This window comes from Lepidochelys kempii, chromosome 9 (assembly GCF_965140285.1).
Source record: "Lepidochelys kempii isolate rLepKem1 chromosome 9, rLepKem1.hap1, whole genome shotgun sequence".
NCBI lineage: Eukaryota > Metazoa > Chordata > Testudines > Cheloniidae > Lepidochelys > Lepidochelys kempii.
In genome coordinates, this window is record NC_136388.1 from 14,707,622 (window position 1) to 14,734,231 (window position 26,610).

Here is a 26,610-nt window from a genome sequence, read left to right on the forward strand (position 1 = left end):
AGGCTGTGGCCTGTATCAGGTCAACCCCACGATGGAAACTGGATGTGATGAGGAGCCCCAGAGACTCTTTTTACAGCTTAAAATAGGAAATTTTGAAGAATTTATGAAATTTTGTGTAAGATAACTTACTTGATTTGAAGCCAGCTGTAACTGGAAACATGGACACGGACACTACTGTTGGGTGAGCTACAGCTACCAAATAAGAACAATTTCTGCATTAGACTGCAAGATAAAAAAGGTATACCTATTTATCAGAAATGTATTAGGCAATATCCTGAATTAAGAGACTGCCCCAAAGAAATCCCAAATGTATTCAATACATTCAGCTCTGCCTTTACTGGAAGACCATCAATTTTGTCAGCACCTTGAGAGGTAGCTTAAGATTGGCTTTATTGTATTTGTATGGTAATAAAACCAGCTCATCTTTCATATTCAGTTTAAAGCCAGAATATCTCCTTTGTATTTGAATCCTACAAGAAATCTTACTTTGCAATGAGTGTATTATCAAAAAGTGACTACCAAGAAAAATGGCTTCCTCTTTAAAGCATTTCTGGAAGGAACCTTTCTTCCACTGCACTTATACTGCCAGCTACAGTGACTCCACTTTTTAACTGCACTTTGCTGAGGTTTGTGTCCCACAGGGAACTATTTTCTTCTTCAGTATATTTGACATGTTCAGCTGTTAGTGCTCATTATGGTCATTATGAGCTATTACTGCTCATTATGCTGTTAGGCAGATGACACCCAGATTTACTGTGCTAATAGCGATGGGGGTAGGGGGAGACTTTTTTTTTTTTTAACAGATACCTGAGTCATCGGAAAGTGTAGCAGCAATAGCGAGGAGATGGTGGAAGAAAAACTTATTGAAAGGAATACTATATTTTTAAACCCATGGCAGTGTTATTAAATCTATTGGATAGGAAACTAGAAACAACACAACACCAGTACATAGCAACATTACGTTTCTCTCCTTTTTTTCTATCGACACTAATTTTATAAACTGAACTACCAGGAAAATAATTAAGTCTGAGTGGAACAGAAGATGAGCTCAGATATTCCCATTTTTCTATTTTCCTCAATCCCATCCCTTGTGTGATGACATATTTCACTTTGGCAGCTTGGCTTAATGGTACAATTTCAGATCGCCTAGGGCACTACAATTTAAGTACTACCCAAACCAAATATTGAAATATTATTGGCATAGGCAATTTCTGAAAACAACATGGAGAACTACATAGCTACAAGCCTGTCTGGTAATTATACCAGTTACAATCTTGCTTTGCACCCTTCTTCCGCCATTGTATAAAAAAACCAGAGAATCTCATTTACCAACTTGTCCAACTTGGATAATTTGGAAGGGGGTTGTTGGGTTTAGTTTTCGATTTGTATTTGATTTATATTTTAAAACCATTTACCAGCAAGAAACAGCAAAGAACATCTATCACATACAAACTTGAATCACAGTGACTAACGCATTTAAGGGTATGTCTACACAGCAAGGAAAAACCCACGGCTTGCCCGTATCAGCTGACTTTGATTCACAGGGCTTGGGCTGCTGGGCTGTCTCATTGCTGTGTAGATTTCTGGGCTTAGACCAGCGGAGTGGGAGGGTCCCAGCGCTTGGGCTCCAGTCCAAGCATGGAAGTCTACACAGAAATGGAACAGCTGCACAGCCCAAGCCTGAGTTGACTGGAATGGGCCAGCCAGGGTTTTTTCTTTGCTGTAGACATACCCTTAGTTGGTTAAATAACCCATGCCAACTTAATTATTTTTTCTAACACACTTCGCTGATTTTTTAACTAGTTAGATAAGTCACCAGGTAGAGAAAAAAAAGACTATAATACAGATAGAATTTGACTTGGTTTTGCTGGGAATTAAGTTTTCTAGTCAATGACAGCAGATTAAAAATAACATCTTGAAAAAAGATGAATTATAATATTACCTCTTGAAAGAGCTCTCTTAGAAGACTACACTAAATGTAAAGATACAGCACATTCTGGCTTTCAGTTGAACAGAAGTCTTTTACTAACTTCCCGCATGTCACACAACTCAACACAGCACTCAAGTTCCTTGACACAAAATCCTAGAATAGAATCTCAGGGGGTGCACTGCACTGCAATTGCTTTAAATATTATGCACTCACTAGTGTAAAATGGCTAGTATAAGCCAAGGAGAATCAGGGGAAAGAATATCACTGCTGCCTGCCACTTCAATGTAGAACAAGAAAGAAGCAAGTAATCTTTTCCCCTCATGGTTTCTTACAGTAATAGTTGTTCACAGGAGTGAAGCAGGACCAATTGTTCATATTCACTAGCTGAGAGAGAAAAATGCAATCATAGATATCAAGGTCAGAAGGGCCCACCATGATCATCTAGTCTGACCTGCACAATGCAGGCCACAGAATCTCACCCATCCACTCCTGCAATAAACCTCTCACCTGTGTCTGAGCTGTGTCCTCAAATCATGGTTTGAAGACTTCAAGGAGCAGAGAATCCTCCAGCAAGTGACCCCTGCCCCATGCTACAGAGGAAGGCGAAAAAACCCCAGGGCCTCTTCCAATCTGCCCTGGAGGAAAATTCCTTTCTGACCCCAAATATGGCAATCAGCTGAACCCTGAGCATGTGGGCAAGTTTCACCAGCTAGATACCCAGGGAAGAATTCTCTGCAGTAACTCAGATCCCACCCCATCTAACATCCCATCACAGGCCATTGGGCCAGTTTACCATGAATAGTTAAAGATCAATTAATTGCCAAAATCATGTTATCCCATCATACCATCTCTTGCATAAACTTATTGAGTTTAATCTTGAAGCCAGATATCGGTCTTTTGCCCCCACTGCTTCCCTTGGAAGGCTATTCCAGAACTTCACTCCTCTGATGGTTAGAAACCTTCATCTAATTTCAAGTCTAAACTTCCAGATGCCTAGTTTATATCCATTTGTTCTTGTGTCCACATTGGTACTGATCTTAAATAATTCCTCTCTCTCTCTGATATTTATCCCTCTGATATATTTATAGAGGGCCGTCGTATCTCCCCTCAGCCTTCTTTTGGTTAGGCTAAACAAGCCAAGCTCCTTGAGTCTCCTTTCATAAGACAGGTTTTCCATTATATCGGATCATCCTAGTAGCCCTCCTCTGTACCTGTTCCAGTTTGAATTCATCCTTCTTAAACATGGGAGACCAGAACTGTACACAGTATTCCAGATGAGGTCTCACCAGTGCCTTGTATAACGGTTCTAACACCTCCTTACCTCTACTGGAAATACCTCGCCTGATGAATCCGGACCGCATTCGCTTTCTTCATGGGCATATCACATTGGCGGTTCATAGTCATCCTGTGGTCAACTAATACTCCAAGGTCCTTCTCCTCTGTTACTTCTAATTGATGTGTCCCCAGCTTATAACTAAAATTCTTGTTATTAATCCCTAAATGCATGACCTTACACTTCTCATTATTAAATTTCATCCTATTACTATTACTCCAGTTTACAAGGTCATCCAGATCTTCATGTATGATATCCCGGTCCTTCTCTAAATTGGCAATACCTCCAGCTTTGTATCATCCGCAAACTTTATTAGCACACTCCCACTTTTTGTGCCGAGGTCAGTAATAAAAAGATTAAATAAGATTGGTCCCAAAATCAATCCCTGAGGAAATCCACTGGTAACCTCCCTCCAGCCTGACAGTTCACCTTTCAGTATGACCTGCTGTAGTCTTCCCTTTAATCAATTCCTTTTCCACCTTTCAATTTTCATATTGATCCCATCTTTTCCAATTTAACTAATAATTCCCCATTTGGCACCATATCAAATGCCTTACTGAAATCTAGGTAAATGAGATCCACTGCGTTTCCTTTGTCCAAAAAATCTGTTACTTTCTCAAAGAAGGAGATCAGGTTGGTTTGGCACGATCTACCTTTTGTAAAACCATGCTGTATTTTGTCCCATTTACCATTGACCTCAATGACCCTAACTACTTTCTCCTTCAAAATTTTTTCCAAGACCTTGCATACTACAGATGTCAAACTAACAGGCCTGTAGTTACCCGGATCACTTTTTTTTCCTTTCTTAAAAATAGGAACTATGTTAGCAATTCTCCAGTCATATGGTACAACCCCTGAGTTTACAGATTCATTAAAAATCCTTGCTAATGGGCTTGCAGTTTCATGTGCCAATTCCTTTAATATTCTTGGATGAAGATTATCTGGGCCCCCAATTTAGTCCCATTAAGCTTCGAGTTTCGCTTCTACCTCAGATATGGTAATACCTACCTCCATATCCTCATTCCCATTTGTCTTGCTACCATTATCCCTAAAATCCTCATTAGCCTCATTAAAGACTGAGGCAAAGTATTTGTTTAGATATTGGGCCATGCCTAGATTATCCATAACATCCACTCCATCCTCAGTGTTTAGCAGTCCCACTTCTTCTTTCTTTGTTTTCTTCTTATTTATATGGCTATAGAACCTTTTACTATTGGTTTTAATTCCCTTTGCAAGGTCCAACTCTACTTGACTTTGAGCCTCTCTCACTTCATCCCTACATGTTCTGATCTCAATAAGGTAGCTTTCCTTGCTGACCCTCCCATCTTCCACTCCCTGTATGCTTTCTGCTTTTTCTTAATCACCTTTCTGAGACGCTTGCTCATCAAGCTTGGTCTACAACTCCTACCTATGAATTTTTTCCCCTTTCTTGGGATGCAGGCTTCCGATAGCTTCTGCAGCTTTGACTTGAAGTAATCCCAGGCCTCCTCTGCCTTTAGATCCATAAATTCTTCAGTCCAATCTACTTTCCTAACTAATTTCCTTAATTTTTGAAAGTCAGCCCTTTTGAAATCAAAAACCCTAGTCGCAGATTTATTTTTGTTTATCCTTTCATTCAGTTTGAACTGAATTAACTCATGATCACTTGAACCAAGATTGTCCCCTACAACCATTTCTTCTATGAGGTCCTCACTACTCACCAAAGCCAAATCTAAAATGTCATCCCTCTTGTCGGTTCAGCAACTATTTGATGAAGGAACCCATCAGCTATCGCATCTAGGAAAATCTGAGCCCTATTATTATTACTAGCACTCGTCCTCCAGTCTATGTCTGGGAAGTTAAAGTCTCCCATGATCACGGAGTTTCCATTAATATTTACTTCCTTAAAAACATTAAAGAGGGCTCTATCCATATCCAAATTAGATCCCAGCAGTCTATAGCGCACCCCAAGCACTATCCCAGGGGAGGCTCTAGTAGTTTTCTTCCCCAATGTGATTTTTGCCCAGACGGACTGTCTTATCCATTCCCTTGCTTCTTATTTCTTTACATTCTACCTCATCATTGATATACAACGCTACTCCACCACCTTTACCTTTATTTCGGTCTTTCCTAAACAGCACAGACCCTTCAATACCCGTAGTCCAGTCATGACGACTATTTCACCATGTTTCTGTTCTCCCTATATCATCTGGTTTCACTTCCTGCACCAGTAGCTCTAGTTCCTCCATTTTGTTACCTAAACTCCTCGCATGGGTGTACAAACATCTTAATTTTTGCTGTTTGGCCTCACTCACATTCTTTACCTGATGAGGCACAGACATTTTACAGCCAGTATGTCCTATTAGACTGGTATCCACACTGCCCTTCCTCCCTATGTCCACTCTCCTACCCACGGCTGTATCCTTTCTTACTTTGTTTTCTTCCCTCTCAATGCTAAAATCCAGCATGGAGATTACCTGGACATCTCCCAACCATCTCCCCCAAATTCCTAGTTTAAAGCTCTCTTAATCAGTTGTGCCAGCCTCCATCCTAGAAGTCTATTTCCTTCCCTACTCAGATGAAGTCCATCCCAAGAGAACTGTCCTCTGTGCATGAATGCCTCCTAGTGGCCATACATCCCAAAGCCCTCCTTATAGCACCACTGCCTAAGCCATCTGTTGATAGTTGTAATCTTGTCACACCTTTGTTGCCTTTCTCTAGGAACAGGCAGAATCCCACTGAAGATCACCTGAGCCTTGATTTCCTTAAGTGTCTTCCCCAACCTGGCATAGTCTCCCTTGATACATTCCAGCAAGAATCTACTGGTATCATTTGTTCCCACATGAAGGATGATCAGTGGATTCTATCCTGCTCCCTTTAGGATCCGTTTCAACCTCAGGTCCACAACACATATCTTAGCACATAGAAGACAGCATACCCTTCTATTCTCTGGATCAGCTCTGGTTACAGGCCTGTCTATTCTTCTCAGTAAGGAGTCCCCGATCATGTAGACCTGCCTTTTCCTGGTGATGGTGCGATTCTCCAGTCTACCCCCTGTTCCCTCTGGCTGCAAGTTCTTTCCATTCCTATTCTCCCTTGTAATCCTCTTCAACCCATTCTGTATCTTCCTGGGGCTCTTATTTGGTGTAATCTCCATTGACTCTTCCCCTTTTCCTATAGGACTAGGCATTCTTCTCTTCTTCCTTGCCCTTCCACCTTCAGTGACCAGCTGCTGAGCCCCTTCTTCATTTTCCAACTCTGCAAACCTGTTCTTGAGCTCTATTTCTCCTTCACTAGCCCGTCTTTTCCTCTGCCTGGTTCTCTTAGTCACATGCTTCCACTATTTTCTTCACCCAGCATTCTCCCCTCAGAATTCTTCAGTCCTGCTTCCATCTGCAAGTCTGAGCTTTTCCCTTCAGCCGCCTCATGTCTTTGCTCCATAATCCGCTCGAACCCCCTTCTAAACTCAGTCAGACTTTCCACCTGCATCTCCAATCCTCGGATCTTTTCTTCCATCAGCTCTATCAGATGGCACTTCATGCAGACGAAACTCTTTCCAGGTACCCGCTCCAGGATCATGTACATACCGCAGCTTCCACATCCAGTCATCTTCATTGTGTCTTCCACTACATGGGTCAGTCCCACTGCTGCCTCTGTATCTGTCATAGCCTTCCCACCTAAATCCTGTTAATCTGGGAAACACAAACCACACCAAAACACCAGCACCCACAGCAAAAACAAACCCCAAACAAGCACCGCAATACAAACTCCCCTTGCAAACTTCCACTCAAACTCCCCTGTTTACAGCTCTGTTTGCTGGCTTCTGTGCAGCTGCCTGACTGGCTGGCTACCTTTATAGGACCCCTACTCAGATGAAAATACACAGAAACACTTTATATTTACCCTCTTTTTGCACTCTAAATAATTACACATTTGGACTGCCTATGCATGCAGTATATGGATTCTCAGAGTCCCAAAATATGTTTTGCCTTTACCTCAGCAAAAACCAAACAGTAAATCAGTAATGAGTTTGAAGAGTTAACAAACAGATGGCTTGCACCTTCCCACCCAAGCACAGCCAAAGGATCTACAAAGACTCAAGTATCTGCCCACACTGATCTGACTGCAGGGTTAGGGTGGTGGTCCTAACTCATGACTCCCATTGAAGCCATTAGAAATTTTGACTGAGTAAAAGCAACAAGGTTGGCTCATCCATTATGCATTAACTTGATTATTGTCAATCTAAATATAGAGTTTAAAATGAAACCACTCTATGGAGAGACTGGGCCAGAAGAGGGAATCAAGGAGAAAGTTAATGAATGTGCAATGTCATTTGTCCATGCTAAGAGTTTTAACTGATGCAACCCATTTTCATATTTCTAGAATTGTCTCAGCTTTGATGAGACATCAGTTTTAAAGGATACTGCAGATTTCTTTTCAGTCAAACAAAACCAACACAGTTTATCATAAAGTTATGGTGCAATGTGCCAACTCAACCTCATAATTTATCAATTTTCTCCTACTAGTCAAATGTTCAAAAGGTAGCAACACATTTTCTAGAGAAAAAAATCAGGGAAACAAAGATACAGATCCTTCAACCCCTGGCAGACAAATGGCAGAACAGTAACAGAAACAGGAGCTGGTTTAAACCCAAAGGTTGATTTCATAATGATGGGAGCAATGTAAAATTTTATAGGAATATGAATAATATATCTTCTGATTCTTCACTTCATGAATCCTTTGAAGATTTCTCTTGCTGCTGATCAAGCATTGCTTGACAGCTAACTCCAGGAAAAATTAGATTAATAGATTCTAAGACCAGAAAGGATCATTGTGTTCTTCTAGCCTGACTTCCTGTATAAACACAGGCCACAGAACATGAATTAACTTAACTTCTATTTGAACAAGAGCACCTCTTTCAGAAAATGATCAAATCCTTATTTAAAAATTTCCAGTGATGGTGAATCCATACAACATCTGGTAAAAAGAACAGGAGTACTTGTGGCACCTTAGAGACTAACAAATTTATTTGAGCATAAGCTTTCGTGGGTATGCATCCGATGAAGTGGGCTGTAGCCCATGAAAGCTTATGCTCAAATAAATTTGTTAGTCTCTAAGGTGCCACAAGTACTCCTGTTCTTTTTGTAGATACAAACTAACACGGCTGCTACTCTGAAACATTTGGTAAGTTATTCCAATGGTTGTAAACTCCCACTGTAAAAAATAGGGTCCTTGTTTCTAGTCTGAATTTGTCTGGCTTCACTTTCAGCCTTTTTTTTTATAGATAGACTGAAGAGCCCTTTATCAAAGTTTTGTTCCCCATGTAGGTACTTACAGATTGTAATCAAGTCATCCCTCAACCTTCTCTTTGTTAAGATAAACAGACTGAGCTCCATCTCTACAAACATATTTTCTAGTTTTTAATCCTTTTAAGAGGTGCCATATTGATTTAATATTGTTCCAATATTTTATGTATTAAATATTGATTTAATATATAAAACCAGTTTCTTAATAAAAATGTAATATGATAGCAAGTCAAATGTCTTACAGAAGTCTAAGTATATTATGTCAACGCTATTACCTTTATCAACCATTCAAAAAAATATCAAGTTAGTTTGATAGGTTCTATTTTCCATAAAACCATGCTGACTGGCATTAATTGTATTACCCTCCTTTAACTCTTGATTAATTGAGTTCCATATCAGCCATTCATTATTTTGCCTGGAATCATTATCAGGCTGGCAGGCCTCTAATTACTCCAGTTGTCCCTTTTAAAATATTGACATTAGTTTTCTTCCAGTCTTCTGGAACTTTCAGCATCCCAAGAGTTACTGAAAATCATCATTAACTGGCTCTTGCTCCTTGACCAGCTCTTTTAAAACTTTGGGATGCAATTTATCCATATCTTCTGATTTAAAAATGTCTAACTGTAGTATATGGTGTTTAACATCCTCATGAGTTACTATTGGAATGGCAAGTGTATCGTCATCACTACATAATTTGTCTTTTTCTCAAATACCAAAAGACTAAATATTTATTCAAGACTTCTTCCTTTTCTTCCTTTTCCACTGAATGCATCTGATGAAGTGAGCTATAGCTCATGAAAGCTTATGCTCAAATAAATTTATTAGTCTCTAAGGTGCCACAAGTACTCCTTTCCTTTTCTGCAGTAATTCTGTGACCAACTCTGCTTTATCTGTCAATATGATATAGAAATATACGTTTCATCTCAATGCCTTCATCAAGGTCAAAATGTTTTTTTCCCATTAAACATATTGCCAGACTCCATAAATATACTGACGTGTTACATCATAGTAAGAATTTAGGGCTTAATTCTACTACCTTAAAGTTAATGGGTATTTTTCCATTGGCTTGGATAAGTATAGAATAAGCTCATACTTAGAAGACACTGGCAAATTTTAAAAAGTGACTTACATATTAACAGCTGTAAGCACTATGTGATATTCCTAGAAATATATGAAACCATAATTCAGGGGTAGATCTGGTGCATATATTTTTTTAATTAAGGAATAATATTTTGTTCCAATCCATCCCTGGCTGGGATGATTTAGTTGGGGATTGGTCCTGCCTTGAGCAGGGGGTTGGACTAGATGACCTCCTGAGGTCCCTTCCAACCCTGATATTCTATGATTCTATGATTTACACAGTGGATAAAGCTGAATTAAATAAATTTAAAATTCATTTTTTCTTTTAAAAAATAAACCTATTTAAAATCAAATGTGAAATGATAAGCTATTTTAAGGCATGAACTTAAATAAATCAAATACAATCCTTTTACATTAACTAAAAGTAATATTTAATCAATACATGTTTTCTAGAAAAGTTTTTAAAGAAAGTGAAACTACTGAACTAGTGGAAGATACCGATTAAGCACTTGTAACCAGAGAGTTTGTTGAAGTGCTAAACCAGCTTTTGACAGCAGTAGCCTCCTCCGCAGAGAAAATATTTTCTTCATTTCATTTTTGTTCAATGATTAGTTCATTCAAAATTGAGAAACTGATTGGGAATTGAAAAAGCAGAAGCTTATTTTCCTCTTCCAATCTATGAATTAAAAGGAGGTGTGAGAGGATGATCTCTACTAGGTTTCAGAGTAACAGCCGTGTTAGTCTGTATTCGCAAAAAGAAAAGGAGGACTTGTGGCACCTTGGAGACTAACCAATTTATTTGAGCATAAGCTTTCGTGAGCTACAGCTCACTTCATCGGATGCATACTGTGGAAACTGCAGAAGATCTTTTTATACACACAAAGCATGAAAAAATACCTCCCTCCACCCCACTCTCCTGCTAGTAATAGCTTATCTAAAGTGATCACTCTTCTTACAATATGTATGATAATCAAGTTGGGCCATTTCCAGCACAAATCCAGGTTTTCTCCCCCCCCCCCCCCCCAAACCACTCTCCTGTTGGTAATAGCTTGGTAATCTCTACTAGTTCTACAATCTTGAAGGTCATGGTGACCAGTAACAAACAGTTCAATTCATTAACTATAGATAACACTTCCTTTGTTTAATAAATCAGTTAGTTTTAAATGCAAAACATGTTTTGATAAACTTATGGTTTTTTCCTTATGTTTTCTGCACATTTAAAATGGTATTTATTAGTTAAAACTATTATAAAATGCTGTTTTATGTATTTTTAATTGAATTCCAATTTCCATCCAAATGCAGCTTGGCACAAATTACAAATACAAAATTTAATAATCTAATAAATAAGAAGCCAATGTGGCAATAACAATAACTAATAGAAGAATGTGAAAATTAAGAATTTGAATAAATGTATATTAAGCCATATAATTGCTTAAATAAGTGTATATAGATATAGTGCAGGTGTGGCCAACCTGCGGCTCCGGAGCCACATGCGGCTCTTCAGAAGTTAATATGCGGCTCCTTGTCTAGGCACCGACTCTGGGGCTGGAACTACAGCTGCCAACTTTCCAATGTGCTGGGGGGTGCTCGCTGCTCAACCCCTGGCTCTGCCATGGGCTCAGCCCCCACTCCACTCCTTCCCTCCCCCTCCCCTGATCCTGCCATGCCCTCGCTCCTGCCCCCTCCCCCGACCTATTACTGTGGCTCTTTGGCAATGTACACTGGTAAATTCTAGCTCCTTCTCAGGCTCAGGTTGGCCACCCCCGATATAGTGTATCTGCCTCATTAGCAAAAAGGAGTACCAAATTCAGTGGAAAGACCATATTTTGTTGCAAATGAACATTTTAATGTTACCAAACTATGAGAACCAACCTTTCCTTTAGCTTCCTTAAATAAAAAGTAAAAATGCAAAACAAGATTAAAATTGATTATTTTAAACCAAGGTTTCCCGCTTGCTGACTTAAATCATGATTAAAATCAATGATTTAAATTATTTGGATTTAAATCTATCCCCTCATCTCCCACCTGTCTCTGGGGATGTAGTAAACAGATGAGTAGCTTCTTACTCCTAACTACCCGGACCCAAAGTCTGCATAGCCAATGTAGGGGCGCAAGAGGGATTTTTACTCACTTGTGCAGGTGTAACGTCTTAACATGGCCAATAGTGAAGGTAATTATGGTTGGAAGAATCACTGAAATTAATCAATTTAATCAGAACAAGAAATCTCTTCAGGATGAGGGATGGGAGATAAGGGGAGGGCGAGGACAAGAAAAAGAAAGTTATTATAAAGGAATTTATTGGAATACTATGAGTGTAATTTTAGCAATGGGAATTAATATGGACTTTTATTATCATGTAGTCAGCAAATTAATTCTAGTTACAAAATAATTTTCATGATCAGAAAATCTTTTTCACTGTCTTCATTGTTGTCTGGTATTTTATATCAATTCACATCTTAGATTGGTATGGTTTTAATGATTGCATAATGCTTTCTTTCAATACTTTGTTCATGCCACTTCAAAGTACTGTCTCTTTAAATTAGTCACAGTAATGAAACTTGCAATTTTTCCTGAACCTGTACTTTGACTTTGATGAAGGCTTTGATCTGAAACATGTATGTTCTCCGTTTCTTCCCCGCCCCGGTATTTTGCCACCAACCAGTGCTTTTTTTTAATGGCATGAAATAATGCATTTAGAATTTTATAGTGCACTGAACCACTGATGGTCTCCTGACTACCAGTGCTGACCCAGGTGGACTCTTAATGGTCTAAAGATCAAAGTGCAGTATACCCATCAATTCGTATTACAGCCTTCGTTTATTACTCTCTTAACCTTTCATTTGTACCTGATGTACTTTAAACAGCATAAAAAACATAACAAAAATGGTAGAGAAAATCCTATTTCAACGAGAAATTTTTATTGCTTTACTTACAATAGTATTACCAGCATCTTGCTTGTCTTGAAGCTTCCTTCCACTATTAAAACTACTAATGAATTCTTTCTGCAAAATGAGCAGTTATATAGACAAAACAAATTTGGGGAAAAAAACACTTCAATTTGTACATTTGATCCTTCCTGTCAACATCTCACTTAAAGCAAGTGTATAATCACTGGTGGAAACACTTTACAGAGTAATGCAGAGTTTATTACCAAAGTTGTTTTCCCCTCTCTATTCTTTTTAATCTTGTATGATTTTATAGAGAACAAAAGACAGATTTATGAAGAAAATGCAATGAAAGGTCCCAGACGCATGTAAACAGTCTCTCTTGGGGGAAAACAAAACAAAGCTATTTATCAGTTGTCATCTCAGAGAGCAATACCCAAAGATGTCTTTAAAACAACCTTCTAGACTCTGCAAGTTGTTAAGCATGAGACATTTAACCTGCTTTTTGTGACTACTTTAGCTCAAAATGTTGCGCTATTTACACCTACATCCGATGAAGTGAGCTGTAGCTCACGAAAGCTTATGCTCAAATAAATTGGTTAGTCTCTAAGGTGCCACAAGTACTCCTTTTCTTTTGCACCTACTTAGAAGGAACTATTAAAAGGACCTTCAATCCACTTGACACATGTCAATTGCAGAATGCTATTAACGGTAATTGGCAATTTACATTTTTCCTCATATGCTGCATTAAGTTCCATGTTCAACTTGCACCAGGTATGTTGGTAAGGTTTTCAAATTTCACTAATGTAGTTAAACTGATGAATTCATCCATGGTGTAGGTAGCTTTTAGTTAAGAAACCTGTGTTCACCAAAATGATTTTGTTTTAGTACGTGCCAAGAGATATGAAAAATGCATGGTCAGGAGAGGCACAGTGTTGTGCAAAAGGAAAGTTCAGGTGAGTGGGAGGAAGTGGAAGAGAAACCTGTGCATGATGAAAACAAGGAAAAAATTGAGATATAATATCAGTCTTACTTAGTAGTTTTAATATAGGAAATTGGCAAATAACTCAAGCAGACCCAGATTTCATTGGCACAAGTGCAGACTGTGACTTGTCCCTTTGTCAGTGTGGAAATTAGGGAGAAAAGAGAGTGCTAATTGCCTCCAGCCCCCTGGAACTCTCCTGAATTCAACAGTCTGAACATAAACCACCCTCCAGAGCTGTCAGGGGAGGGGACAGAGCCATTCTCTCTCCTCCCCTACACCAGCTTCCACAGCTGGTTCACTCTCAAGTGATGCAGTGGGGATGTTTCCTCTCCATGCCTGGAAGCTTGGGGAAGGATGGTGTCTCTTTTCATTCATGGAATTTCATTTCTATGGGAATCACAATAGTATCTCCCATACCTTAATGAATTTTATCCTTACTACACCCCTGTCAGGTAGAAAAGTATTATCCCCAATTCATGGAGGAGAAAGCTTAGGTCCACACAGATTTATCTATTAAGGTAAAAAATAAAAAAAATAGGAAGTTTGTGGCATCCCGTTAACCAAACTTCCCCCTGGAAAGAAAATGTACCAGTCTACTCCAACTTCTATTCTACGAACGGTCTTCATCACATTACAACCTCTCAACGCTATTTGTTGGGGATATTTGGTGGTGGTTAGTAGTTTGGTGTGCTAGTTATGAATAATGGCAATAATGGTCTATTAACCTTAAACCATTTCCCCAAAACTACTCATTGCACCAGATCTACTCAAAATTCACCTCTCTGCCAGTTTTTGTGTAGAGAGACTTTTTAAAAAAAAAAGAAAGCTGTGAACAGAAGAAGTTTGGCTGACATGGATGAAAGTCAGACAGAGATCAAACACTTTCTATTAAACATTTATGAAAAGAAACCAAACCAAAAAAACCCCCCAACTATGTGGAAAATTCAGGGGCTACAGAAACTAACACACACTGTAATTTTATACAGAAAGATCGCCTATGCAGAGGGGGAAAAAAGCAGGAATTTATAACCTATTTTAAACCCATTTCAGAATGCAGACAAATACAGAGTCATGACCATCACCTCCTTAATATTTTTTTTATAAATAAAACTACAAATGTTGAATCTAGGGAATATTGCAAATACTGAGTAACTTTATCCGTCTTGGGAACCCTGGATATGCACAGGTAACATCATCTTTTCTGAAACTGAACTTTGAAAGCATAACTCCTGTCTACACAGTGGGTGAAATACTAAAGCAAAGGGTGGACTGCTAGCACAGTCCTTATCTTTCTTTTTCCATTAAAAAGACAAACTATGGAATAGTAAACAGTTTCCAGTTGAAGTTTTTAAGACAAACCTACGAAGCTAATGAGTAAGACACCAACATATGTGTGAGCCACAATTAACAATGACAGCTAGGCAGATGGCAGGTAAAATGGGTACACAACTCTAAAGGGGGTACAAGCTCAAGAAGTATTATAAGGAAGTGTTTTAAAAAACAAATAAAAGTGGAGAGGAAAGTCCATAGTCTTTATTTCTATATAACCTGCCCTTTTGCCTCTACCATAAACTCTTCATAGTTAAGGGTTATAGAAAGTAAAAGAGGATTTTTTTAAAAGGCATATAATAAAGTCCCTTATTATAAGAGCATTAAGACACTCCTGGGTGTAACTTACAGGATCATTAGTATGGTTCTTTGGTAGCTGAAAGTACACAGCCTTTGGCCTCATGCCTCACAACACACACGAGACATGCATTCATGGCTCCATAAAGGATGCCCTATTGTGTCCTATTGCCTTAATAAAACTTCAGTGCTGAGCTGTTTTCAGTTGTGCTGTGATATTTCAGTTTATTAGTACCAACGCCAGAGGATTTTAGGCTTGCTCCATGCTGATCACTGTCAATAGGTAGAAGTCATGGGTGTCAGGAATCAGGGCCTACAACAGAGCCGGTCTCCGGGCAATGTAACAAGTGCAGATGGCCTGCCACAGGTTGCCTGATTGGTTGAGTCAGCAGCCTGAATCTTAACTTACACAAGGTTTGTTGGTAAGCAGTTCAGTGGCTGCTCAAAGCATTTGCCCATGGCTGCAATAGTTTCTGTGCCAGCTTGTTCCCAGCCCTGCTCCTGCCTTCGCTCACTCTAGGTAACCTGAGTCCTGGCCCTTGGCTCCAATTCCTCACTTCAGATTTTGGCTCTGACCCTTGGTTCTGGAGCCTCTGGCCCTTGGCTCCGAATCCAGACTACTGACTCCTGCTCCAACCACAAGGACCAAATGCCCACACCCTGGTCACTGACACAGATAAACCATTTTTTCTGCAAGTACTGTCTGAAACAAGCATTTCAGAAACTGAGGTTAAAACCTGTCCACTGTCCATGGTTAAAGACAATGGGGCGATTTGTACAAGTGATCACCAGTGTGTGCAAGGGGAGCACAGTCTAGATAAGGAGAACAGTAAATTGCCTAGGAATGTGTCTGGCTTTCATTTTTTATTGAAAGCACTAGACTGTACATGGCATTCTGCCTATCCAAGTATTTCCCACCTCTAGCTCTTTCACAGCTGCACTTCAGCTTAAGATCTCCCCCCGGCCCTACCCCACCCACCCCCACAATTCCCCTGTATACTTGCAGTAATGTAAAATCTCTTCCTGTAAATATTCGTGAAAGGTTTGTGAAAAGATGGAAGAAATTCTAATGAATATGGAAAGACTTCAGGAAGCCAAACTGCTCATAGATGATGAAAACATACAGCAGGAAAAATGATTTTCAGTATAAGTGGAACTTCTGCATACGAAGTGAATTGTTCTGAACAAGACTGCTTGCTCACCATTTTTGTTTATTATTTTCTCTCTCAGGATCCCTGACACATAGAGAATCAAAAACTACTTCAGTCTGCAAGTACGAATTCCAGTGACTCAGCAAGCATGCTTGCTTCTCATTCTGAGCAATACTAAACTCTTGAGAAAAGTCTGAAACATGAGGAAGATCCACCAAATTCATTTGCATGAGAAATTATTGTTAATATACATTGCACTTGCCATCATGCCTTGCAGCGAAGGCATCACAAATATTTAATCAAACCTCACAATACTGCTGTAAGGTAGCAATTATTTTCCTCCACATCCTTGAAGGAGAATGCAGCATCTTATCATGGTATGTTGGTCTTATTGGTGCACTCAGACCAAAACCAAACAGCAGAATCCTGTATTTTACTGCTGAGCTTTAAAATGCAGGGTTTGACCCAATAGCTACTTCTTGTTCCCACAGTGTTGTACCCACAACCTTTGTCTTCAGGTCTGCCTTTTTTTTTTCTTCAAATTGTAAACTCTTCCAAAAGGGACTGTCTTTCTGGAACATTTAAAGAGCACTGAGCACACAGTGGGCACTACCATAAATAATAATAATGGGGTAAGTTAGAGAACTAGACGTTAGCCTTAATTCATAATTCCCTGTTTCTTCTTTATGCTCAGCTTTAAAGAAAGAAAAGAAAAGAAAAGAAGTTCCTGTATGGTTTTGTCTAAAACTGTATTTAGCTTGCTAATGTGTACAGCACAAGAGATGTTTACGATGCTCCAAAGGTGGTGATATATTTACATAATAAGCAATGTTTTAAAGACAATTTTCAAAATACATTACAGGGACTTTCAAAAAATGCATATCATTTACCCTTTAGGCTACAATAGCTCCTTTGGTGCTCTAACATGTCTGTTGTGTAATTATGCATTCAGGGACATTTTTCACCAAAAAGTATTATTTATATGACAGGATTTCGAAGGGTGCAAGTTAAGAAACTGCCATGTCAGAATCTGAAGTCTTGTTTATTCTCAGTTGGAGTGTAATGCAAATTGCTACATTATACTGTGCAATTTTCTATGCTGGCCCACTAAAGCATATATTTACACAGGGACCACACATCAAATCAGAGAAATAATTTAGGGCCCTCGTTTGCCCTTATTGCTGTCAAGAGAGTTTTGCATCCTGAAATCTTGTAAATCTACTGTGCATATGGCTCTTTGGAGGCATTAAAGGTACTGCTACACGCTATAATATAGAGCTGCTGTTAGACACAGAAATATATTATGAAGTATTGTGGCAAGGAAGTATCATATCAGTCTGTAGGATGGAGCTGCTACTTATATATGCTAGCAGCTCTATATGTGCAAAACATAGAATTTAGTCATTTTTATACAGTTAGAAATTAGCATGCACAATGGCAGCAGAGTTTAGAATGGTAATGCCCACAGACCATCAATTATCATGTTGTTACTGAATGCAACTATAGTATGTAGGAGTAATTTCAATTAAGCCTTAGAAAACCAGACACTCCATTTCTATACTGTATAATTATATATTGGGCCTTATTCTCATCACACAGTGGTGTAAATCAGAAGTCAGTGGAGATACACCAGTGAAAGAGAAGTGTAAGTGGAGAGCCAGACCCACTTCGACTGCAAAAGCAGCTCACAGGTACTAGCCTAGCTTTTGGGCTGTACTGCATTTACTCAATGCCATTCTGCAGTGAACACACAGCCAGCATAGCCAGATACAGGAAGATTATGCCAATGTAGAGAGGTCCTATAGTGGTGTTGTCATAAATATAAAGGGAAGGGTAATCACCTTTAAAATCCCTCCTGGCCAGAGGAAAAATCCTTTCACCTGTAAAGGGTTAAGAAGCTAAAGGTAACCTCGCTGGCACCTGACCAAAATGACCAATGAGGAGACAAGATACTTTCAAAAGCTGGGAGGAGGGAGAAAAAACAAAGGGTCTGTCTTTGTCTGTGTGATGCTTTTGCCGGGGACAGAACAGGAATGGAGTCTTAGAACTTAGTAAGTAATCTAGCTAGGTATGTGTTAGATTATGATTTCTTTAAATGGCTGAGAAAATAGCTGTGCTGAATAGAATGAATATTCTTGTCTGTGTGTCTTTTTTGTAACTTAAGGTTTTGCCTAGAGGGATTCTCTATGTTTTGAATCTATTTACCCTGTAAGGTATTTACCATCCTGATTTTACAGAGGTGATTCTTTTTTACTTCTATTAAAAGTCTTCTTGTAAGAAAACTGAATGCTTTTTCATTGTTCTTAAGTTCCAAGGGTTTGGGTCTGTGGTCATCTATGCAAATTGGTGAGGATTTTTACCAAACCTTCCCAAAGAAGTGGGGTGCAAGGGTTGGGAGGACTTTTGGGGGGAAACAATGATTTTTGGGGGGAAACGATCCAAACGATGCTTTCCTAATAAAAATAAACCCAGATAAATGTTTGGTGGTGGCAGTGGAAGTCCAAGGGCAAAGGGTAAAATAGTTTGTACCTTGGGGAAGTTTTAACCTAAGCTGGTAAAAGTAAGCTTAGGAGGTTTTCATGCAGGTCCCCACATCTGTACCGTAGAGTTCAGAGTGGGGAAGGAACCTTGACAGGTGTACAGACAGCATAAGAGATCTTAATTTACCTCCATCCCTCTGCCTAGGGAAAGTGGATGTGATTCTGGCTGGGAACACTGGCAACCAGCATAAGTTAGAAGGGTTTAGGTTGCAGTCTCTTATAGACTTGGGGACAAGCCTGGCCTCATTGAACCCACCGTTACACCACAGCTGCCTACACCCCAACAATGCAGCTATGGATCTGGGTCATTATGATTGCCTGTATGATACAATTTATTCTGCATAAAAGACCAAACAATGGTGAAAAAAGTAGTTCTCAGACACTGTATTGAGGAGCATGATTGTTACTAGATGCAGCTAGATGAGGATTGCAAGTTAACAAAAATGTGCAGGAGTTGGGCAAAAGTAACGGTTTAGGGAGTCAGAGATCCTGTTTTGGAGTCTGCTCTATGGGAAGCAGAATGCCTGGTTTTTTTTGCCCTCAGTGCATGCTTCCTCCTGCATATTTTGCAGACAAAATTATCAGGCTGAACTTTAATAAACTCCCAAAGATAAATTTGTTTTTTGGCAAAACTGAGATACATTTATTACATGATTAAATATTGATCAAGAGAATTTCTTACCAAAGAGTAATTTCTCTCTACAGGAGTGACAAAAACTGCTTTTGTGCCAAAATGAGTAATTTTAAAGGTATGTTGTTTTTCCAGTTTTAATAAAAGAGAGAGTCCAATGACAAATGTTGTGGAAAAGTTACTATTTAAAATGTCCTTGTACTAGGCTAGAGCTCTATGCGTTAGCAGCAAACAATAGTGTCATCATGTCCTAAAAATAGAAAAGCAAGAGTTATCATCTATCTAAACAAATGGATAATGTCAATTTGGTGTGCCAGAAAATGCACAGATAGAAAAGAAACGGTTCATTTTATATGCGCACTGTAAATTCAGGGTGCCCATTTCATAAATATCTTGCCTGCTGTGCACTGCAGTTGACCCTTTAAACATACCAAGTCAATAACCTATTGTTTACTATAAGTCCATTTTGTCATTTTGACGGTACAGATTGAAGCATGGCAATCTTCTCGTCTCTCTCTGCTTCACTGCATACATGATTCTTTTTGGCTAACCTCACAAAAAGCCACTTAAATGTCATGAATTACAGCAGGTCTGAGATCTGAATGTTAATCCTATTAACTGACCTAGGAAATTAGGACATTGTAAATCTTGGTGAGTAGTGGCTGGGCTTCATATGATCTGGGTTATCCTGAGGTCACTTGTTAAATTAAAGAAAGAGGTGACTCACATGCTTGCACAATTGTAAGCAAGCCTAATCAGGGTATCATAAATGCATTGATATAGGAAATAGATGAATGCTGTCAGAGGACCTTGATATTTTTGTAAACATTTACCACTACTATCTATGAGAATGAAACTACTTACTTTGCATGCTTCAGGTGATCCAGACAGCATTGATGTCCCAAGACTGATGGGATCAAGTATGGCAACCTGTACTGATTATATAACATGTAGCATAATGTAATCCCACAAAGCCGTTAAAGTGCCACAAAGTAACTACTAGGTATTGGGAAAAATTTAGAAGCTTCAATATGCAGTTGTTAAGGCCCCCCAAAAAGGGGTTGTGAGTTGCATTTCCTCTATCTGTTCTTACATTCAGGAATATTAAATGAATGATTTTCTACTGCAGCATTTTGATTTTTGCTATTAATTCTCCCCTCTTTACTTTCACTTTTTAATGTACTTTTAATTAGGCAATAATATATAATCTTCCATTCATTTATCATCTTTACTCAAATGGGGAGTGGGAGGAAACACAGAAGGCAGCTCACCAGAGAACCAGTGGTGGCACAGCAGAAAGAGACTAAAAATGCCATCTCTTGATAGTATCTTTAAAGGTTCATAAAAAGATAATGGATGTGCCTGTCACTCTGATGCTAATGATTAACATTTTCTGAAGTTTTACTAGATATTAAACTATGAACTATAAAAGAATTCCACTGTATGACAAATAGAGGAAAACATTGTTTTTTTTTTTTATAATCACAGTTATGTCTGTTTGATGTCTAACTACTGAGTCTGCTTATGCAACTCTCACTCGTACTAAGTAGTACTTGTTGCCATGAGTAGTTCCATTGACTATTCATAGACTCAGAGTTTAAGGCCAGAAGGGACAATTAGATCTAGTCTGATCTCCTGTACGTCACAGGCCATTAATTTTCACCCAGTTACTGCTGCATTGAGCCATTAACTTGTGTTTGACCAAAGCATAACTTGTATTTTGACTCAGGTTCAAGGGATTACTTTCATGAGTAAGAAGATAAAAACCAGGGTGAACGTCATTCCGGAACTCGATGGCACACCCTGGGGATGTGATGCACGCACACTTCAAACGTCAGTACAAGTCCTGGTTTTGTCAACGGTGGAGTAGCATGCACCAGTTTGGTGCAACAGCTCCCACACTCATCTTTGTTGACGCCGAAATCAATGCCACATTCAGGATCTTTAGTGGCTCTCTCAAATCAATGCCAATACTGTGCCTCCCAGTTTTGGTGGACATCCTGCCAGCCAGCATCAGACGAGACGCTGCTGTGGTCTGGGAATACAGTAAGATCCTGGCCACTCTGGACATGCTTACCTGATACACCAAGATCTCAACGTACTGCTACTCTCCTGACTCAAATCCAGGAATCCTTTCTGGATCCATGTATCAACACTACAGGCCAATGGAAAAGACTCCAGCACTTGCTGGCTTGAATCGTGGACTGCTTGTGATACACCAAACAAAGACCTGATTAAAGAGCCAATGAAAGAAGTCCCGGGATTCTGCCTTCCCTGTAGGCAGTGGACTGTACTCAACCATATTCAGACAATGCACAGAAGGTGTGGATATTTCTTCCACAAATGGGGGAAAAAAGTCAAAGACTCACCAGGTTGTGACTGTGGTGAGGTACAAATCATGTGACACATCACAGACAACTGCTGCATTCAGGAGGGAGATCCACCTAGCTACCCCAGAAGCATTAGATTGGCTTTCAAGTCTTATGATTCAGTTATAATCCCAAACCAATGCTTTTCAAATGCCGTACGAAAGAAGAAGCTTAAAGGTTGCAAGAGTGCACTATTACTACAATATTTGCTACATTTTTATAAATGGTTTAGTGATTTAAGAGCCAGATTTTCAAAAGGCATCTAACGGGATTTTCTAAGCAGGTTAGGTACCTAATACAATTGATTTGAAAAACAATTGGAGTTAGGTACCTACCATGCTTAGATGTTTTTAAAAACCCCTTTATGACTGGTATCTTTAGGCACCTAAATACCTTGAGGATCTGGTCCTTAGGCACTTAACTCCTATTGAGAATTAGGTGCTTAAATACTATGGAAGATGTAGACCTAAGTCACTTTTTCAAAAACAGCACTAAGTTAAAGCACACTAGAGAATATTTAGTGTGCACCAACAAGGCTAACAGGTCAGTTAACATGCAACACATTAGTGCGCTTCACAGATCACACCCCCCATAGTGTGCATTATCCCACACTGTACACAGTCCTAAATCAGTTATATGCTTTTGAAAATGCTACTTAATATGCTCTATTTTGTATATGTTTCTGAAGAAAAAAATTCAATATAGAAGACATTATTCTATCCACTACATCCAAATACAAAGGAGAGTAGATCACACACAAAAATTAATAATTAACCAAACAAGTATGTCATCAACAGCTTTGTGAGTTAGATTCACACTGAGAAAATGAAGGTCCTATTTGAAAATACTGAGAAAAACCAGGTATCAAATTCTATTTAGAGGGGAAAACACTTTCAGTTAATTAAACTGATGGTGATACTGAATCTAGAAGTTATTTTAAAGCTATTGGAAATACATTTTTAATATTACATATTGTAAACTTAGCGATCAACATTGTAACCCTTAATTCAAATGGATAGCCCTGAATTATGCAAGTCATCTGTCTGGGGAAATCCGGGGTCTATTGAAGCCAATGGGCATGTACTCATGTGGGTCACGGTGAGCAAATAACACACAGCTCTCCAAACAATAAACTACTGCAGTTTGTCTTTAAAACATGCACCATTTGGTGTAGAAGCAATAATGATTTTGCAAAACTAATACACTTTCCCAATGAGAATAAGAATGCAATTTATATTCATTTTATTAGAACATTTGCCACAAAAGTTGGCCTAAAGGCTTTAATTTTCACCAATGGAAGTAGCTTTTTGCTCAAACACATTATATTTTGGTTATTGCTGCATATTCCTACTTGAACAGACTGCTGAAAAGTCAAGGGCTAGAATGAAAAGTTCTTACTTACACTGCTAAGTAGTTACTCATGCAAATAATCCCACTGAACCCTATGGGATAACTTGTACAAGTAACTGCTCACCAATAGGAGTAAGAGGTTTACAGTCTGGTGCTCAATCATTGTTTCAAATGAATAAGGACCAGACTCCGCCACTCCCACTCTCACTGAGAAGCACCTTACTTCTTAAAAATAGTCCCACTGATTTTAATGGGAATATTTGGGGAATAAAATGCTATACAACATGATTTAGGATATCAGAATCTGAACCTAGATTTTTTTAAACCATGAATTCTAATAGCATGAAGCCCTTTCAACATGTGTCTGTACAGACAGTGCTCTTTTTTTTGCCATCTCTAGTGCAGGAAACATGACTCACATTCTTATCTATTTGGTACTGATAGGGACCCAAATGGTGGAATCTACTGTGTAACCATTGCATTTAGCAGGTTGCATTTATTTCATACTTTTTAAGTTGCTGGATGCTCATCTACCATACAGAAACAGAGAGGAAACTCAAAGCACAACCAATCTGCAAAGCCAGGTGGAACATTACATCTTCACAATATAGTCTTAGTCAGGCAGTATAAATCCTTGAGTGTAGCTGAAAGGGTACGAATTTTAAAAGACCACCTATTCAGTGCTAAAATATATTTTCAAACACAAAGAACCATGACAAGATGAAAAACACAGCACAGTACAGTCAAGGAGCACTTTATAAAGAAACAATGGGCCATTCAGAGATTAAATAAAAATAAAGTGCTCCTTGGAATTGAAATACTCAGTCAAACGATATTAACACCCTAACATTCTATATTTGCTGAGTAACCATACAGAAAACTAAGATTTCTAAGAATTGCTCATCATTTTAGCAAGCGTAAAAAGAGTGGGAAAGGGAATTATACACTGACTTTCACCAGGAGTATAAAAATGAAGATTCTCTGCTTGCCTTCATATCAATATTTGTTTTTATTAGTAATTATCAATATACAAGCCACTTTTCAAGATTCCATATAGAAACAATAATACAGTTCAAGCATATACAATTAAGCACTAGTAAGAAAAACCTTTACAATCAACAGCAGTTCAATTTACCAAAGTATTTGGCAGTATTGTAGTCCCGGGTCTAATTATAGGGAATACCAGAAATAACAGTATGGTAGATGTTGATTCTTTACGGACACTCACTGGAAAAAAAGAAGCCTTTTAAACAAACTTCCAAAACAGAATTGCTACATTTGTCCACCAGCTAGGATTACAAAGACCTGAGGTGAAATCGCAGCCTCAGAGTTCAATGGCAAAATTCACATTGACATCAATATGACCAGGATTTCACCTCTGGTGTATAGAATCTGGACTGGGTCCAATAATACTGCTGACTGTATGTCAGAGGTAAAATAGGAACAAAACACAATATTGGGACCAGAGTGTGAAATACTTTAACAAATACCCAGCTTTAAAACTAATTATCAAGGGTACATAGTATTACCATGACATTTCTCTCTCTCTCTCTTTCATTTTGCTGGATAGCTATAATTTAATTCTGTAAAACATTCTGGGATACAGTTTCTATCAAAGACACTGTATATTACAAAATAAAGATGTATTCTATTTTATCATTCCCACATTGCCACACATTACAAAACATATTACACAGATTAAGAAATACTTTAGTAACTACAAAGACAGATGAGAGAGATTGGATTGGAGACCTGCAGAGAGAATAAGTATTTCTCAACTAATGCCAACCTGTGACTGACCAGAAGTGCCACTTATTAAGAATTTACGTATAGGAATGAAATTGCAGAAAGAGGAAAACTGGTTTAACTAATTAATTGGCATTTCCATTACAACACTGAGTGTCCCGGCTAGTTGACTGGCACAATAAAACAATTCCCAGAAATATGAACTTCTGGAAATTGGTATATGAGGAAATGAAATAATATGCAGGTAATTCAAGCTAGGCAGACACCAGGAGATAGGCTGAATTTAAATATCCACTATCTAGATACTATAGCGAAGGGGATCATATAAGTACATAGATAGGTACCACAACCACACTGACTGTAAAACACATCCTAAATGTTCATAGCTTCTGCTAACAATGAATGGATTTTTCTTAATTACTTCTAACTTATTTGCAGGTGATTACAATTTCTGTCAAAATAGCTACCATGAAAAATATTTTAAACAGACCACAATACATTTAATATCAGAGATGCCATGGATACAATGTTGGAAGATTTGGATTCCACTGAACACAATGGGGTAAGGTTAACCCATAGGCATTTCACCCCACACACAGAAACTGTATCAGAAAACAGAAAGGGTGATTGGAGTACCTGTGATTAAAGGTTTAACCATTTTAATGTAAATTTAGCTGAATATACCACAGAGGAAGGTCAGTGTTTTTAACCTGATTATCAGAGTCAATATCTTGCTAAATATTTAAAAGACTACTGTACAATTACAGAATTTAAGCACACCTACATCTGCTTTCTCAGCAGGGAAAACTGCTATTAGTTATTGCAATATAACCAGGAGGATCTCATTTATCAGCATATTTCTCTCTCTGTGTGGGTGTATGCACATTGTGGTCTCACACTCTTAGGAGATCTGCTATTTGTTTGTAGCGCCAGTGCAGCAAGATGGAATGTACAAAACTAGAAATCAGAAGTTTCCTGTTCTTACTTTGATCATTACAAATATTTGCTGCAGGCCATTAGAAGAACAGTTTAGCTGTTTCTGTGGTAAAGTTTTCATTGGCTTGTGGAGGAAGAACAAAATGGGAAATTTAAACGAGGCCCATCACTAGCTCCAGAGAAAGATTCTCATGAATCATCCTTGCATCCCCCAAGGCAGTTTAGAGATGAGTTGGAATAAAGACTGTCTGAACTATTTTTCCTTTGAATCCCATTAGGATCCTGGGAGGTAAAAAGAGTCCAAGAGCTGTAAAAATAAACTAATGCCTCAGAAGAAAGATGATCATGTAATAGGCATAGGCAAACTCTCTCTCTCTTTTGCTGGCACTGCCAAGGAAGACAGATGGTAAAGCAACCTGATGCAAATCACAAAGCACTGGCCCTTTCTAAATATTTCTTTTCAAATAGAAGGACATGAAAAATAACATTGCGAGTATTTTAGTCATTTCAATATGTTTTTGTAAGTGCCAAGGAGGACTTTTTAACCCATTCTAATCACAAAACAGAGGCTCTTTATTTTCATGTTTCTTTTTTTAAATTAAGAAAAAATAAATAATCTGCCACTACTTCACTTATTTGAAATATACAGCTAAAGTTTTAAATTAACTGACCTCAACATTTAACTTGTCTGCATTTTTGCCCTTTTGCAAGTTGTGTTTATTATAAAGAAAACATAAAACCTTCCTAGCACTTACCACAGGGC

At 38.6% G+C, this 26,610-nt stretch overlaps 1 protein-coding gene across 6 annotated transcripts in view; it reads right to left on the reverse strand.

Annotated features, from left to right (window-relative positions):
• The window catches only part of NLGN1 (neuroligin 1), a 459,238-nt gene that overhangs the window by 247,098 nt on the left and 185,530 nt on the right, over nucleotides 1–26,610 (reverse strand). The window lies entirely within an intron of this gene.